Below are 15690 nucleotides of genomic sequence, written 5' to 3'. Positions count from 1 at the left end.
CAACAAATTAGTGTTAATCTGTTCTTCATTGCCATTCAATTACAACTCAGTGAAATCTCAATTTAAAGACATGACACAGGGAGTTGTAGATTTTTTTTCAATTATTGTGCTTGTTAAATTTTACACCATCCATTTTAAAATGAGTGTCGTTTAAATTTTTTACACACATATTAAAAAAATTAATAATGTTTATTTAAAGACATTACATTTTTACTGAAATAACTTTGTTACCTATTGATGCATTTTTCATCATTATAAATTCAAGTAGAATATGTGTTTTGAATGTAGTGTACATAGTAATAATTAGGAGCACTAATGGAAAACGTTAATTAATACTACATTAAAAAGTAAAAATGACATTCATTTTAAAACAATTTTATTTTTGCTAAAACGAAACTCATTTTAAAATAGAAGGAGTATTATTTTAATATGATATGGTACGATATCAACATTTGTTTGGATGACCGTGTAAAATTAATTTATATTTGACATGGATATTTATAAACTATTATTTATATGTGATTAACTATAATAATAACAATTATTGTAGCCCCAAAAAAACAATTATTGTAGTATTCAACACTAAACAATCACTCAAAAAAAAAAAAAACTAAACAAATGACCGCTCATATAAAAAACAAACCCTAAAAAATGTGATTTAGGTTTTTGGTATTCACCTAATATAATGATAGACTTAGACCTAGTTATCCATGTCGGCATATAGACCATATTTTCATCTTTCATATGAGTATATATAGTTGGATGAAATATGTTTCTAGTCTTTACATTTTGCGTCCATTGAAGAATAGTCTCTACATTTCATTAAATGTTTTTAAAATCGTCATATGTTATCTCCGTTATCAAAATTAGTCCGCTGTTAATTCTCTAACGGAATGTTGATGTGGCAGTTAGTGGGTCCCAATTATTTTAAGGTTAAATATGTTTTTGGTTCATACATTTTGCGTAACTTTGAAGAATAACCCTTATTATTTTAGGGATTTTAAAAACATTTATTGAAATGCAAGGACTATTTTTCAAAATCACGCAAAATGTAGGGATCAAAAAGATATTTAACCTTAAAATAATTGGGACCACTAAATGTCACATCAGAATTCCGTTAGAGAATTAACAGCATGGACTAATTTTGATAACGGAGATAAAATGTGAGGATTTTAAAAAACATTTAATGAAATGTATGTACTATTCTTCAAAGAGGCACAAAATATAAGGACTGAAAATATATTTAACCATATATAGTTCTATCTTCTCCCAAGGTTAAAAATAAAGAAAGAACTATGGCTTAGCATCTTGCAGCATCATATCGTCATGGATGCGCAAGCAAGTCATGAAATATACAAATTAAACAAACAAAAAAAATCTTAAAATTGCTTGATTTATTAGAGGCTTAGATTATAAGCAAAACCAAATCAACTTTTACGGTGGGGACAAAAGTTATTTTCTAGTGAAATGCATGATTGCTAATCTTGTCCAATCAAATAGAAAAAAAACACCAAAGATTATTCAAAGATCCAATTTTTTTCTTATCATATCTCTAATTAGATAAGAATCAAGTAAACCAAACATGTGTTAACATACATAATTGAGTATGAAAATGGTTAGTAATTGACACATATAAAGAAAGGTGCACTAATCTAAAGAGCATATGCAACTCTTCCTAGTATGGCTACAAAATTCAATAAGTACCTATCATTGACGGAATTGAAGGTAGATTTTACACCTGAACTACCTTTCAGTCATTTAGTTTGACCAAATTATGCTTAGGATTTGGAAACATGAGATTACTCTCGCTAACACGTAACAAGGTCGATAGTATCACTTTGAATTTAGGGGAACCAAAATGATAAACTCAATCATGTCATGTTGATTTGCATTTATTAACTTTAGTCCTTAGTGTTAAAATGGTATGGGAAATTTCCCATCTAAGTGTTAGAACCTGCAAAATTGGCAACATTAACCAATTTACGAGCCTCTAAATTAGGGGTATTCTTAATATAAATAGTAGAAACAGAAACAAACTCATTAAACAGAAATTGAGACTAGTACATGTCGACCACATAAATTAGGGGTTTTCTATCTCAGCTGGGCAGAATAGTACATGTCGACCAATCTATGTAACTCTAAATTAAGGTTTTTAGACCAGTACATGTCAACCATATAAAGGCTTGACGTTTGGTGAACTGTGGACTGGTATAGAGGACAATACAATGTGGACTTTATTATACATTGATTATTCAACATGCAGCGGCGAAGCTAACAATATTTTTACGAGGTGGCCATATATATATATATATATATATATATATATATATATATATATATATATATATATATATATATATGTTGCACCTGAAATCGAACTTGGGTAGCCAAATATATATTATTAGAGGTAGCTAAATATAAAAATACACCTACTAACTCAATAATTTAATTTTTTTTGGGGTAGCCATAGCTACCCCTTGGTTGTACAAGCATTCGCCCCTGTCAACATGTCTAGTTCATCTTGATATATTGTCCAGGTCACATGACCTTCACCTTTAGAATGCCTAGTTCAGAGTGTTATATGTAATTCAATCAGTAAACCATTAAATTGTTATCTGTCTTTGTAAGTCATTCTCAAATTAATTTCTGACTCTGTTAATATTTTAAACTAGTCTATGTCTTTGTCAAAAGTTTCTCAATTATGTCCCGCATCATGTGACAAAAACATAAAATAGAGACATAATTGAGAAACTTTTGACAAAGACATAGACTAGTTTAAAATATTAATAAAATCAGAGACTAATTTAAGAATGACTTACAAAGACAACGATCCATATAGTTTGCACGTAATTCAATTGTAGCTGGTTCGCTACTCTTGGATCCAGTTCAATATAAATTTGATTTCTTCCAAGTGTTATATAGTATCGATGCAGATTAAAGGATATTATTCATGTTGGTTAATGTTAAATTTGGATAGAATTTAGTGGCTGAATTGTTAATTATGTGAAACTTCTATCTATCTTATTTTATTTTGAAAACAAAACTGCAAAGCTATCTCTGTTCTGCATAATTGGCCCACGTTATGGTGACTGATGGTTGTTTGAAATTTAAATGTAAAAATTTTCCTAAGATGAAAGCAACCAGCACCCATAAAGTGGACTTAAACTAATTCGGTGCATTCAACATTAAAATTCGAAAACCCATCCTTGAAAAAGAATGAACACTCATAGGGTTGATAGTATGCATTTACTGGAAAATTTGTGATCGGTGTTTCGATTTTTTTTGAAGAAGATAAATTAATTCACCGAAATTGACACTGAGAAAACCGAACCTGAAACTTTAAGGAGGAGCACACTCTAAAAACTCAAGCCGACATATGGAACCAATCCAAGTGGGTGTGATCGGTTTTCCACTTGAAAACTATTCTACAACAAATCTCCAACAATTTTGGATGTAGCAAAATTAGGAAGATAGAAAGACACTAACAATAGCAAAATGAATGTCGAGTGAAGCTAACGTAGGTTGACTCCACTCAACTATCAACCCTAGCGCCGGTATTCCTCTTGTGAGTTTTCAAAAATAATTCATCACGACACAAATTCCTTTGAAGATTATTGGAGTACGAATAATAAAAGATTGAAATTATCAGTATAGAAATGTTGAAATTCTCAAGTAATCAAAACATTTTGGCATACAAAACACACAAAAGTAATAATTATTAAACACATTTAAAACGCAACAAGGATTGTATTAAACTCATTTTTTAACACACATGTGCGTTAAAATTATTTCATTTTGCAAGAAGGGTAGAATTAAACACACAAGTTTACTTTAGGAAAAATAAATATATGAGAAATTTCCCTCTAAAATTTCAATACATATTTGTGAAAACATAATCACTTGATCTAATGAGGACTAAGTCACAAAAACAAGTAAAACAAAAAACAAAAACAAAGAGTCTATTTTTTAAAATGCTTGAAACAAAAAGAAGTGGTTCAAAAGCAAGACAATGTAGATGTAAAAGGATTACTAAATACTAGGCACCAACTATTGTATAACTATTATTCCATACTTCAAATAAGTTCTTCAAATATCAATTTCATACTTGTTCAAGTATGGCTCATATCAATTTCAGAAGTAATATTGTAAACGGAATTGTTGTAGTAGTAATATTATATATATTACTTGTAACACTGAAACCCTAATTCATCACAGTAATAGAAATGAAAATATAGTTGCTCTGTAGTCATAAAGGTAGGTACAATTGGCCAAACTGCATTAACAAATATTGTGTTCATTGTTTTTTACTTTCGTTCTCTTATTTAATCTTTTGTTACTGGTTGCAGTTCTAACAATACTAAACACAAGGAACTACACTTTCAAGAATATGTCAAGTAGGAGCAGAACAGGGTTGTATGAAGTGGTAGCTATGTCAAGCAAAACAACAATATTATACACTTTTAAACAATTCTAGTCCACCTCACTTCACAATCACATTAAAAAAAAGTTCCATCCTTCAGTTATACACATGTGCTCTAGCACTCCTCTGTTTTGTATAACCCCTTCCCCATTTTTTTGCGAAATCCATTTCAATTTCCATCCTTCAGTTAGTGGACAACAACTTGATCAACAACACAACTGGATATCTATCAGCTAGAGGTTGACCATTTGGAATGATTTATGTTATATTGGTATGTCAAGTGTGAGTAAAAGAATCCTACATTAAATTAAAAAGTGAATGTTGGACAATATATAATTGTGGAAGACTCATATACACAATGTACTCCCTCCGTCCCTTAATGTAACCTCCCTTTGTTTTTTTCACATTTCTTAAGAAAAGTTGTCAGTGTAATTATTATGTCTGTTTTGTGTGTTAATATTACCATATTGTCCTTTGTTTGTATATGTATTAAATTTGACTTTTTAAATTTCAAGATAAGTTAGTACTAGTAGTATTAATTAGGGGTATGTTTAGGAAAAAATAATAAATGCATCTAGTAATTTGAAAAGGGGTTTAGATTTAGGGACAAAAATAAAGTCAAATGGGTGATTAGATATAGGGACGGAGGGAGTATTAAAGTTTAAAGTTAATATGTGGTGTCCAAATTGAAGGTGAGAAAAACACAAGAAGGGGGGGTTGAATTGTGTTTTTGAAAAATTCTTCGTTTCTCCTAAACACTGAACACACTGATCAGAAGCTAAGTGAGACAGCTTCTGAAGTGATTATCAGAATCTATATGCAGCGGAAAAAACAGAGAGAGAGAAGAATAAAGACACAAAGCAATTATACAGGTTACTTCCACAAACCGGAAGTAGTCCTGTCCCCCTTGCACTTCCAAGGAGAGTTCACTATGAGTAATATCTGATTACAAATGCTCAAGCACACAAGCAAGAGACTTCCAATGCTCAAGCACACAAGCAAGAGACTTCCTTTGCTCAAGAACACAATCAAGAGACTTCCTGCTCAAGCACAACTGCAAGAGACTTCCTAACTAAACAAAATTACACAGAAAATTGTTTAAGTTTGAACACTTGATATACAATCAGAGGTGCTCACAATACAAATCAGATACAGACTCAATGGACTTAAGAATTTCTAAGATATGACTTTGAGACACAGAAATTCTAAGTGAATGCAGAACAATTTCAGCAGAGGTTTGGTACTTGTGAAAATCTTGTGAGTCTTTCGTTCAGCGTTCTTGCATTACCAAAACTCTAAGTCTTCACTCCTTTATATAGAGGTGTGAAAGAGACGTTGTGAAATTGCCAGCACACCAAAGAGTCGTTGTTGAAGCTTGATCTTTCACCAATGATATATTGCCTGATTTGGTTGTTGTCCTATGAAGAACAAATTTGAAATCCATTCCTTATCCAAAGGAACATATATGCAGGCGAAACCGTATTCTGGAGCTGTTTTCTTGTCTTGTAGCGTGGACACAAAACAGAGTAGTGGAGAACGTGGTTGTACAATTCGTACAAAGTACAATGTCAACGCTTTCGTCCAAATTGCAAGCACAAGCCTTCAAACACCTTTGAAATGACCGTTGCAAAATTCCACTAATCCTTTGTTTGTGTTTTCGAATCCAATAGACAGCTTTTGCATTGATAATTCTTCAATTCTTGAATCTTTTGCAAATCCAGTTGAGATTCAGCTTCTGGTGAAATAGCTTCTGATGAGGCAGCTTCTGATGATGCAGCTTCTGATGATATGACTTCTGCAGCTTTTGATGATGCAGCTTCTGATGATATGACTTCTGGACTTCTTGTCTTCAGGAGCACTATTCTTACTTCAGAAGTGTAATATCCCGCTGATTTTTTAAATAAATTGTCGTATCAGATGAATATGTCGGAACAAAAATAATTTCTGAAGGGTTAATTATTTATTGAGAAATGCGACGTTAATCGGTAAATATCTCACACATTATTCCAATGAACTTGAAGAATTATATGGTTATGAATTAATAGAGGGTAGAAGTGTCTTTTTCCTTGAAGGGCATTTTGGTCATTTAGGACACAAGATTTTTTTAAAAAAAAATGGGACCATTTTTCTACCACTTTCTTCATTTTTCCAAACCATTCTAGAGAAATTCATCCTTCTCCTTCCCTTGCCAAAATCGGTCCTCATCATGAGCCACCCTAACCTCCATTTTTTCAACAATTCTTCATGGAATCAAGTTGCACATGCTTCAAGTGAGATCTCTAGAGTGAGATAAGCTAGAAACAAGCTTCAAGAATTAATTTGTCTCCCTCTAATCAGCCATAACAGCAACTCTCCATCCTTTAGAATCATGAGGTAAGTTTCTTTTGCAAGTTTGGAATGTGAAATTCAAGAAATGAAGTTCATGAGGGTATTTTTGGATACTAGGTTCAAGTTTGAAGTAGAAACTCAAAGTTGGAAGCAAGAAGAAGTGTCAAGATTGAGGTAAGGGCTGTTAGTAGCATTTGTTGTTGTTGTTGTTGTTGGAATGAAAAGGGTAGAAAGCTAGAAGCTAAAAGCCATAAGTTGTTCCAATAATTTCCATAATTGATTTTTGAAGTTAACATGTTAGTACTGCTGTAGAAATGGGATAGGAGCTGTGTATACATGTATGCTTTAATTCTGGAAAATTTGAATTGAAATTGAATTGTTTAGAGGTCATAAGCTGTCAGTTAAGCTGTTTTGAGAAAAATGCCTTAAATGACTAAGTGGTGAATTCAAACTGCTGTATAAGTGGTTCATAGGGCTGATTATACATGTTGGAACTTCTGTGTTAAAGTTTGGGTCGAAATTAATTTTATAGAAGTTATAAGTTGCTAGTTAAGCCGTTGAAGAATAGCTTAAGTTGAAAGTTAAGTTGTTTCAAGTATTATTTTCTGAAGAACAGCTTATGAGAAATATGTTTAATTGACATATGAGTAATGGAAAAATGATAAGCTGTTTTAGTAATGTTAAAAGTGCTTAAATGATAATTAAGCTGTTTTAGAAGTGCTTAAATAGCCAAACGGCGAACTTCTGGTGCAGGGACGGAAATAAAATTTTTGTGTAAGCTGGTTGATGAAGTAAGGCTATGTCACGAGTGGTTTGAATTGTTTCAGAAGGGGCAAGACCTATAAGCTAAGGCATAAGCTATTTTGGGAAAGTGATTATAGAGTTTTGGAGATAGCAGAGCTGCAGATTTTGGAATAAGCTGCTTGCAATTTGCAAGAATGATTCACGGTGAGTTCCTTTAGTTAGAAAACTTCCCTTTGGGTAGTTAAATTATGCCTTTAGAATAATTGAATATGATTTAGTACATTAGTACATAATTTAGTGACAATATGATTAAGATTTATACCCTTGCTAGAGTACTCTAAAATAACTTTTATGTTGATAAATATGATTATGGTAATGTAGAAGTTAGAGGAAAAATATTATGATAAGTTTTACGTGAGAATGAATAAATATGCAATTTCGGCTAACGTTACGTAAAGTGAGAATTGTTTGATTTTATTACTTTATTTCGACTCTTAGCTAATATAAATTATACTTTTAAGGTAATATAATGGTTTGACTTAGCTAAGACTCCAATTCTCATTATTGCCGAATATGTAGCCGAAATTGTATTATGCATATCCTCTAATCATACACTACCATAGTGTATATTTATTTGTGTAAAGTAATGTTTAGAGTAAAATAGCTATTGAACAAATTATTCTTGGGTAAATTTCCAATCATTGGAAAGTAGAGAATTCTAAGTATGGAAGTTCGGCTTAATTAGTCGAATTTAATTTATCAGGATATGGGGAAAATTTTATAACCTTTTAGAAATGGCATATGACAACGATATGCCTAGAACCTGAATAGGTTAGTATCAGAAATAATTTCAGAATAAAGACGGAATCACTACGTCTTTATTATCAGTTTCAGGATGTTTTCATTAAAAGAAAATTATTTAAGATAAGTTATTCCTCTCTATCTCCCCGTCAGTAGTGGAGTTGAGGATTGACTCAGTTATCAGAGAATCAGATCAAGTTATAATATTAAAACATGTTTAAATTGTGGCTTTCGCTATCCCGCCAGTTGGATACGAAAGGTTCCCGCCAGTTGGAACGGGCATTATCCGCGAGGATGACCCCACAATAATCAGAGGAGTCCGGTATCCCCGTCAGTTGGGTTCCCGCCAGTTGGAAATTAATACCGGTCAGAGTGGAATAAATTCCGGGGTTACTCCACCTGGGTTTATTCCGTAAAATCAACTCAGATAATATTGTTTGTTCAACGCTAACATTTCTAACATAATATGACAGACATTATGATTATGTTTATGATTTTTGTCATTAGTATTAGAATTATATTAGTAATTCAGATAGCGATCCTAGTTATCCCCCGATCGCTCAGTTATGCATGATAGAACAGTATAAACCCGGAATGGGTTAAGTTTAGAGACAGATGGCGATCCTAGGTTCCCTGTGATTGCCTACAACCTAGGATAGGTGGAACTCACTGAGACATCCTGTCTCACCCCAAATCCCTTTTATTTTATTTCAGATTCGCAGGTGGTGCGCACGCTGAACATTGGTGATGAAGTAGCAGAAGAAGCTGGAAAATTATGTTTACTTGTCATTGCATGTATTTTGTAAACGTCATTGATACTCTTTCAGATGTATAAGACAAGTAATTCTATAATTTATTTGGAGAAATTTTTATTTATTGTAATTTTAATGTATCCAATACTAAGTTTAACGCACATGCTAAATATTCTAGATAAATTTAGTATGGGTGTTACAATTTGGTATCAGAGCTGGTCGATTCAGATCGTGCCTTGGGTCATTAGAATTCAATAAAACGTAGTGGGACCATTGGGTTCCAGATATTTATTCTAAATGTCATATCTAGCTGAGCCTGATCAACTCAACCTAGTATGTGACAGCTAGAACAAATGTCTGAGAGCTGAATAGGACCTAGGAGGAATGAAGCATGCGGAGAAGGAAAGTCAAGGTGTCAGGTTCTATAACGAATTTTGATGTGTAAGTATTCAACGCCAAATGGTGGCCAGTAAACTGTGAAGCTGAAAATTTTCGAGGACATAAGGGAAATGTTAAGATTAAGATGGAGTACTCTGATATTGTTGAACGACACTTTTATGTGGATACCGGAGAAGTAAAAGATTCAGGATGATTAAGGGATGATTGCAAGTTTGGCAGGAGCTGCAGTATAAGAAGCATAAGTAAGGTATAGAAGAAAGAAATAATTCTAAAGGCGTAATTAAGACTGTGGGATCAGAAGAAGAATTTGATATGAGGAAAATTATTAGACGAACCATATAATTCATAAGCTCTCAGGATAAGTAGAGGATGTAAGAAACGAAGGACTCAAATACTCAGGACGAGCAGGATTTTAATGCCTAAATTGTTAAGTGAATTAATTGGAAATTAAGTAAACTATTTGGAGTAGACGAATATGACCCCTCTACGCAATCATTGTATGAACAACGCAAGTCAGATAAACTATGTCAGATTAGCCGTATCTCCCAAATCTTAAGTGTCAAACTTATGAATCAGAAAGTGAAACTATGCAACATAAGAGTCAAGAAGAATGAATGGGTAGTAGTGGAAATATCTTTTACGGATCAAAGTACGAATCAGATGTATTTTTATTAGCAAGGAATTGTAGAAAGGTTAAACTACTAAGAATTTTACATGAAGGAAAATCGGATCAGACGTCCCACATCTATCATGAGTTATTAAGTTGTTTTCAGACTAAGAAATACAAGTATAACAGTAAGTGGAAAGAGATCCCGGTAATGGTCAGAGACAAGATGTAACTTTTAATCGGAAAAAAAAATGAAATGAAGACTGAATAAGAAGTTGCCAAAGTACAGTGAATTAATGGACGAATGATGTCAAGGACAAGAATGTATTTTATGGGTCTGCTACAGGTAAAATTGTCACTAGTGTAAAAGAGTTAAGAACGAAGTAAAGTATTGAGGAGTTAAACATTTTTATCTGATGATTTTTCTTATGCAAGTGTCTTGAAAACCAAAAGAATGATTTTGTTAACTAAATTGAATTTTGGGAGTCGAGGTTATTACAGAGGAGATCGTAAGTGTAACTGTCATTACAGACAAGAACAAATTGGAAATAAGCCTCAAATATTCAAGTATGTTTTAGTTCATAAATAATGTGAATGTGAGAATTATTCAAGGAACACTTTGCGAGAACAAGTATGTAGTGCATGTTTAAAAATAAAAATTGTAGTATTTGAAAATGATTCATCAATGATTATAAGTCGGTGCTCGAAATAGCAAGAAGTGTAGAGTTAGCCACATGATCATAACATGTAGTAATGAGATGGAGAAATTTACAGTATGGTTGGAGCAGTACGCCTAATCGAAGTGAACTAATAAATCAGAGTAGCGCAGCGAAATATTAATCAGCAAGAAGTAACATGATGTGCAAAAGTTTAAGACTTTGAATGACATATTTATGGGAAACCTTAAGAGACGAATTAAATAATTTTCCAAACCGCATAATTCACAGATATTAAAAAGTTCAAGTAGTAAGAGTAGGATGAAGGTGTTCCTACCTTATTAAATATAAGAAATTGGAATCACTTATAGTATGTAACCCGGTTAATCGACGCAGTGATTTCGAAGAATGACTTAGAAGTATCAGATTAGTTAAAAAGGAGTCATGTATGAGGCAACGAATATGAATGTTGTATCTTGAAGATTTTATTTTTATTCTGGTTTGAAATACTATCATGGAATATCAGGTATATTAACATGTATCAGAGGGAACAGATACTACTCAGAATATGAATGCAAATGCTTGAATGCAATTTTAGTCGTGAAGTTCAGGAATCTAAACTCCATATTTTTTGAGGTAAAGAAAAGATTGATATCACACAAGTTAGAAAATTATGTGAGCTACGGTATGAGACTACACATGTTCAGGTTATGAGTATGGAATTAAGAAAAGATGATAAGACATTCCCTAGAGTAACAGCTATAACAATATTGTTCAAGAACGAAATGTATATTTTGAAAATATAAGTTCAAGAGAAGATCTATGATGATACTTTCTACTCATCCTAATATGATCAAGGTGTATCGTGATTGATTTAAAATCTGGTATGGATGAAGCAAAGTTGAATGACTACAAATATATGTTATGTATTAAGCTATCAGTTGTACTACCTCGTGTATTGTGTACTCGCCAGTCAGTGCACCATTCTCATATAAGATTTATATATTTAATGTACTCGCCAGTTAGTACACTATGTATTTAAATCTGACTTATGGATTGTACTCGTCAGTTAGTACTTCCAACAGATGTTGAGGTAGCACCATGTTGAGTTTATTCATATAAAACATAACAGATATCAGAAGTAACATTTTTCTATTTATGTGTTGATTAACGAAGAAAGTTGAAAAAATTCTTACTTTCGATGAAATAAACTTGACGTCAAATATTGCTCAGAGTAGGGACGATCTTATAGAAAGTATGGTACGATTATCATTATAAGACCTCGTTATTTGGGGCATAGTTCAGAAATAAAATTTTATTGGAACCAAACATAGCATGAAAGATCACTCAAAGGTCATATCCGTCCAAGACAAGATAAAAGTTGATGAAGCCGATAGAAGTGTTACTCTAGTAAACGTATGAGATTTTTTTTCAAGAATTCAGTGAAGGTAAACAAGTAGGAGTAACCTAAGACAATTTATAAAGAGTATGTGGAACAAGGAATTTACTCGAAAAATATCAGATGCATCGGCTGTATAATGTATTCCACAAATCACAGACAAGAAGGTGATTATCAAATTTTTTCGACATATGAGATTGAAAAACATGTCCTGAAATCGGTTTAACATATTAATTCAAGTCAGTTGTATCTATGACTAGGTAGTCGGAAGACTTTATGTAACAAGGGAAAATCGATAATTTAGTCGGATAAAGAGATATAGTTGGTAACAGACGTATGTGGAAGTCTAAGGCCGGAAGTATAGAGGAATTATTTATGTTTATCAGAAGGCATACTCTATATTTCGAGGACGAAATTTCTTTAAGGGGGATAGAGTGTAATATCCCGCTGATTTTTTAAATAAATTGTCGTATCAGATGAATATGTCGGAACAAAAATAATTTCTGAAGGGTTAATTATTTATTGAGAAATGCGACGTTAATCGGTAAATATCTCACACATTATTCCAATGAACTTGAAGAATTATATGGTTATGAATTAATAGAGGGTAGAAGTGTCTTTTTCCTTGAAGGGCATTTTGGTCATTTAGGACACAAGATTTTTTTAAAAAAAAATGGGACCATTTTTCTACCACTTTCTTCATTTTTCCAAACCATTCTAGAGAAATTCATCCTTCTCCTTCCCTTGCCAAAATCGGTCCTCATCATGAGCCACCCTAACCTCCATTTTTTCAACAATTCTTCATGGAATCAAGTTGCACATGCTTCAAGTGAGATCTCTAGAGTGAGATAAGCTAGAAACAAGCTTCAAGAATTAATTTGTCTCCCTCTAATCAGCCATAACAGCAACTCTCCATCCTTTAGAATCATGAGGTAAGTTTCTTTTGCAAGTTTGGAATGTGAAATTCAAGAAATGAAGTTCATGAGGGTATTTTTGGATACTAGGTTCAAGTTTGAAGTAGAAACTCAAAGTTGGAAGCAAGAAGAAGTGTCAAGATTGAGGTAAGGGCTGTTAGTAGCATTTGTTGTTGTTGTTGTTGTTGGAATGAAAAGGGTAGAAAGCTAGAAGCTAAAAGCCATAAGTTGTTCCAATAATTTCCATAATTGATTTTTGAAGTTAACATGTTAGTACTGCTGTAGAAATGGGATAGGAGCTGTGTATACATGTATGCTTTAATTCTGGAAAATTTGAATTGAAATTGAATTGTTTAGAGGTCATAAGCTGTCAGTTAAGCTGTTTTGAGCAAAATGCCTTAAATGACTAAGTGGTGAATTCAAACTGCTGTATAAGTGGTTCATAGGGCTGATTATACATGTTGGAACTTCTGTGTTAAAGTTTGGGTCGAAATTAATTTTATAGAAGTTATAAGTTGCTAGTTAAGCCGTTGAAGAATAGCTTAAGTTGAAAGTTAAGTTGTTTCAAGTATTATTTTCTGAAGAACAGCTTATGAGAAATATGTTTAATTGACATATGAGTAATGGAAAAATGATAAGCTGTTTTAGTAATGTTAAAAGTGCTTAAATGATAATTAAGCTGTTTTAGAAGTGCTTAAATAGCCAAACGGCGAACTTCTGGTGCAGGGACGGAAATAAAATTTTTGTGTAAGCTGGTTGATGAAGTAAGGCTATGTCACGAGTGGTTTGAATTGTTTCAGAAGGGGCAAGACCTATAAGCTAAGGCATAAGCTATTTTGGGAAAGTGATTATAGAGTTTTGGAGATAGCAGAGCTGCAGATTTTGGAATAAGCTGCTTGCAATTTGCAAGAATGATTCACGGTGAGTTCCTTTAGTTAGAAAACTTCCCTTTGGGTAGTTAAATTATGCCTTTAGAATAATTGAATATGATTTAGTACATTAGTACATAATTTAGTGACAATATGATTAAGATTTATACCCTTGCTAGAGTACTCTAAAATAACTTTTATGTTGATAAATATGATTATGGTAATGTAGAAGTTAGAGGAAAAATATTATGATAAGTTTTACGTGAGAATGAATAAATATGCAATTTCGGCTAACGTTACGTAAAGTGAGAATTGTTTGATTTTATTACTTTATTTCGACTCTTAGCTAATATAAATTATACTTTTAAGGTAATATAATGGTTTGACTTAGCTAAGACTCCAATTCTCATTATTGCCGAATATGTAGCCGAAATTGTATTATGCATATCCTCTAATCATACACTACCATAGTGTATATTTATTTGTGTAAAGTAATGTTTAGAGTAAAATAGCTATTGAACAAATTATTCTTGGGTAAATTTCCAATCATTGGAAAGTAGAGAATTCTAAGTATGGAAGTTCGGCTTAATTAGTCGAATTTAATTTATCAGGATATGGGGAAAATTTTATAACCTTTTAGAAATGGCATATGACAACGATATGCCTAGAACCTGAATAGGTTAGTATCAGAAATAATTTCAGAATAAAGACGGAATCACTACGTCTTTATTATCAGTTTCAGGATGTTTTCATTAAAAGAAAATTATTTAAGATAAGTTATTCCTCTCTATCTCCCCGTCAGTAGTGGAGTTGAGGATTGACTCAGTTATCAGAGAATCAGATCAAGTTATAATATTAAAACATGTTTAAATTGTGGCTTTCGCTATCCCGCCAGTTGGATACGAAAGGTTCCCGCCAGTTGGAACGGGCATTATCCGCGAGGATGACCCCACAATAATCAGAGGAGTCCGGTATCCCCGTCAGTTGGGTTCCCGCCAGTTGGAAATTAATACCGGTCAGAGTGGAATAAATTCCGGGGTTACTCCACCTGGGTTTATTCCGTAAAATCAACTCAGATAATATTGTTTGTTCAACGCTAACATTTCTAACATAATATGACAGACATTATGATTATGTTTATGATTTTTGTCATTAGTATTAGAATTATATTAGTAATTCAGATAGCGATCCTAGTTATCCCCCGATCGCTCAGTTATGCATGATAGAACAGTATAAACCCGGAATGGGTTAAGTTTAGAGACAGATGGCGATCCTAGGTTCCCTGTGATTGCCTACAACCTAGGATAGGTGGAACTCACTGAGACATCCTGTCTCACCCCAATCCCTTTTATTTTATTTCAGATTCGCAGGTGGTGCGCACGCTGAACATTGGTGATGAAGTAGCAGAAGAAGCTGGAAAATTATGTTTACTTGTCATTGCATGTATTTTGTAAACGTCATTGATACTCTTTCAGATGTATAAGACAAGTAATTCTATAATTTATTTGGAGAAATTTTTATTTATTGTAATTTTAATGTATCCAATACTAAGTTTAACGCACATGCTAAATATTCTAGATAAATTTAGTATGGGTGTTACAAGAAGCGTCTTAACTTCAGGAGCACTATTCTTACTTCAGAAGCGACTTAACTTCAGGAGCGCTTTTTCTCTTCAGTAACAAGTTGCCTTCAGGAGCGTCCAAGCTTCAAATTTTTGTTGTTTCCTTTGCTCTTTATTTGCTCATTCAGAACCAATGATGATGTAACTTTATAATTATGGTCCTGTACACTTGAACAAATA

General features: G+C 32.8%; 1 long non-coding RNA gene across 3 annotated transcripts; it reads left to right on the top strand.

The window, feature by feature from the left end:
• The first annotated feature begins 6302 nt into the window (after nt 1-6302).
• Nucleotides 6303-15419, top strand: LOC146908284 (uncharacterized). 3 transcript variants are annotated; one of them, XR_015018044.1, is made up of 7 exons: nt 6303-6793; nt 6866-6922; nt 7576-7696; nt 9008-13038; nt 13111-13167; nt 13821-13941; nt 15252-15419. It is a non-coding gene; the product is annotated as an uncharacterized LOC146908284 (long non-coding RNA). The 3 variants fall into 3 exon arrangements; XR_015018046.1 differs by having other exon boundaries at nt 13747-13941; XR_015018045.1 differs by having other exon boundaries at nt 7502-7696.
• Nucleotides 15420-15690: the final 271 nt, after the last annotated feature.

The sequence above is a fragment of the Medicago sativa genome, chromosome 7 (assembly GCF_051527215.1).
Source record: "Medicago sativa cultivar Bolivia chromosome 7, Bolivia_mono, whole genome shotgun sequence".
Taxonomy (NCBI): Eukaryota; Viridiplantae; Streptophyta; class Magnoliopsida; order Fabales; family Fabaceae; genus Medicago; species Medicago sativa.
Note: the sequence above shows the minus strand (reverse complement) of the source record. Positions and strands in the feature narration are given on the sequence as shown.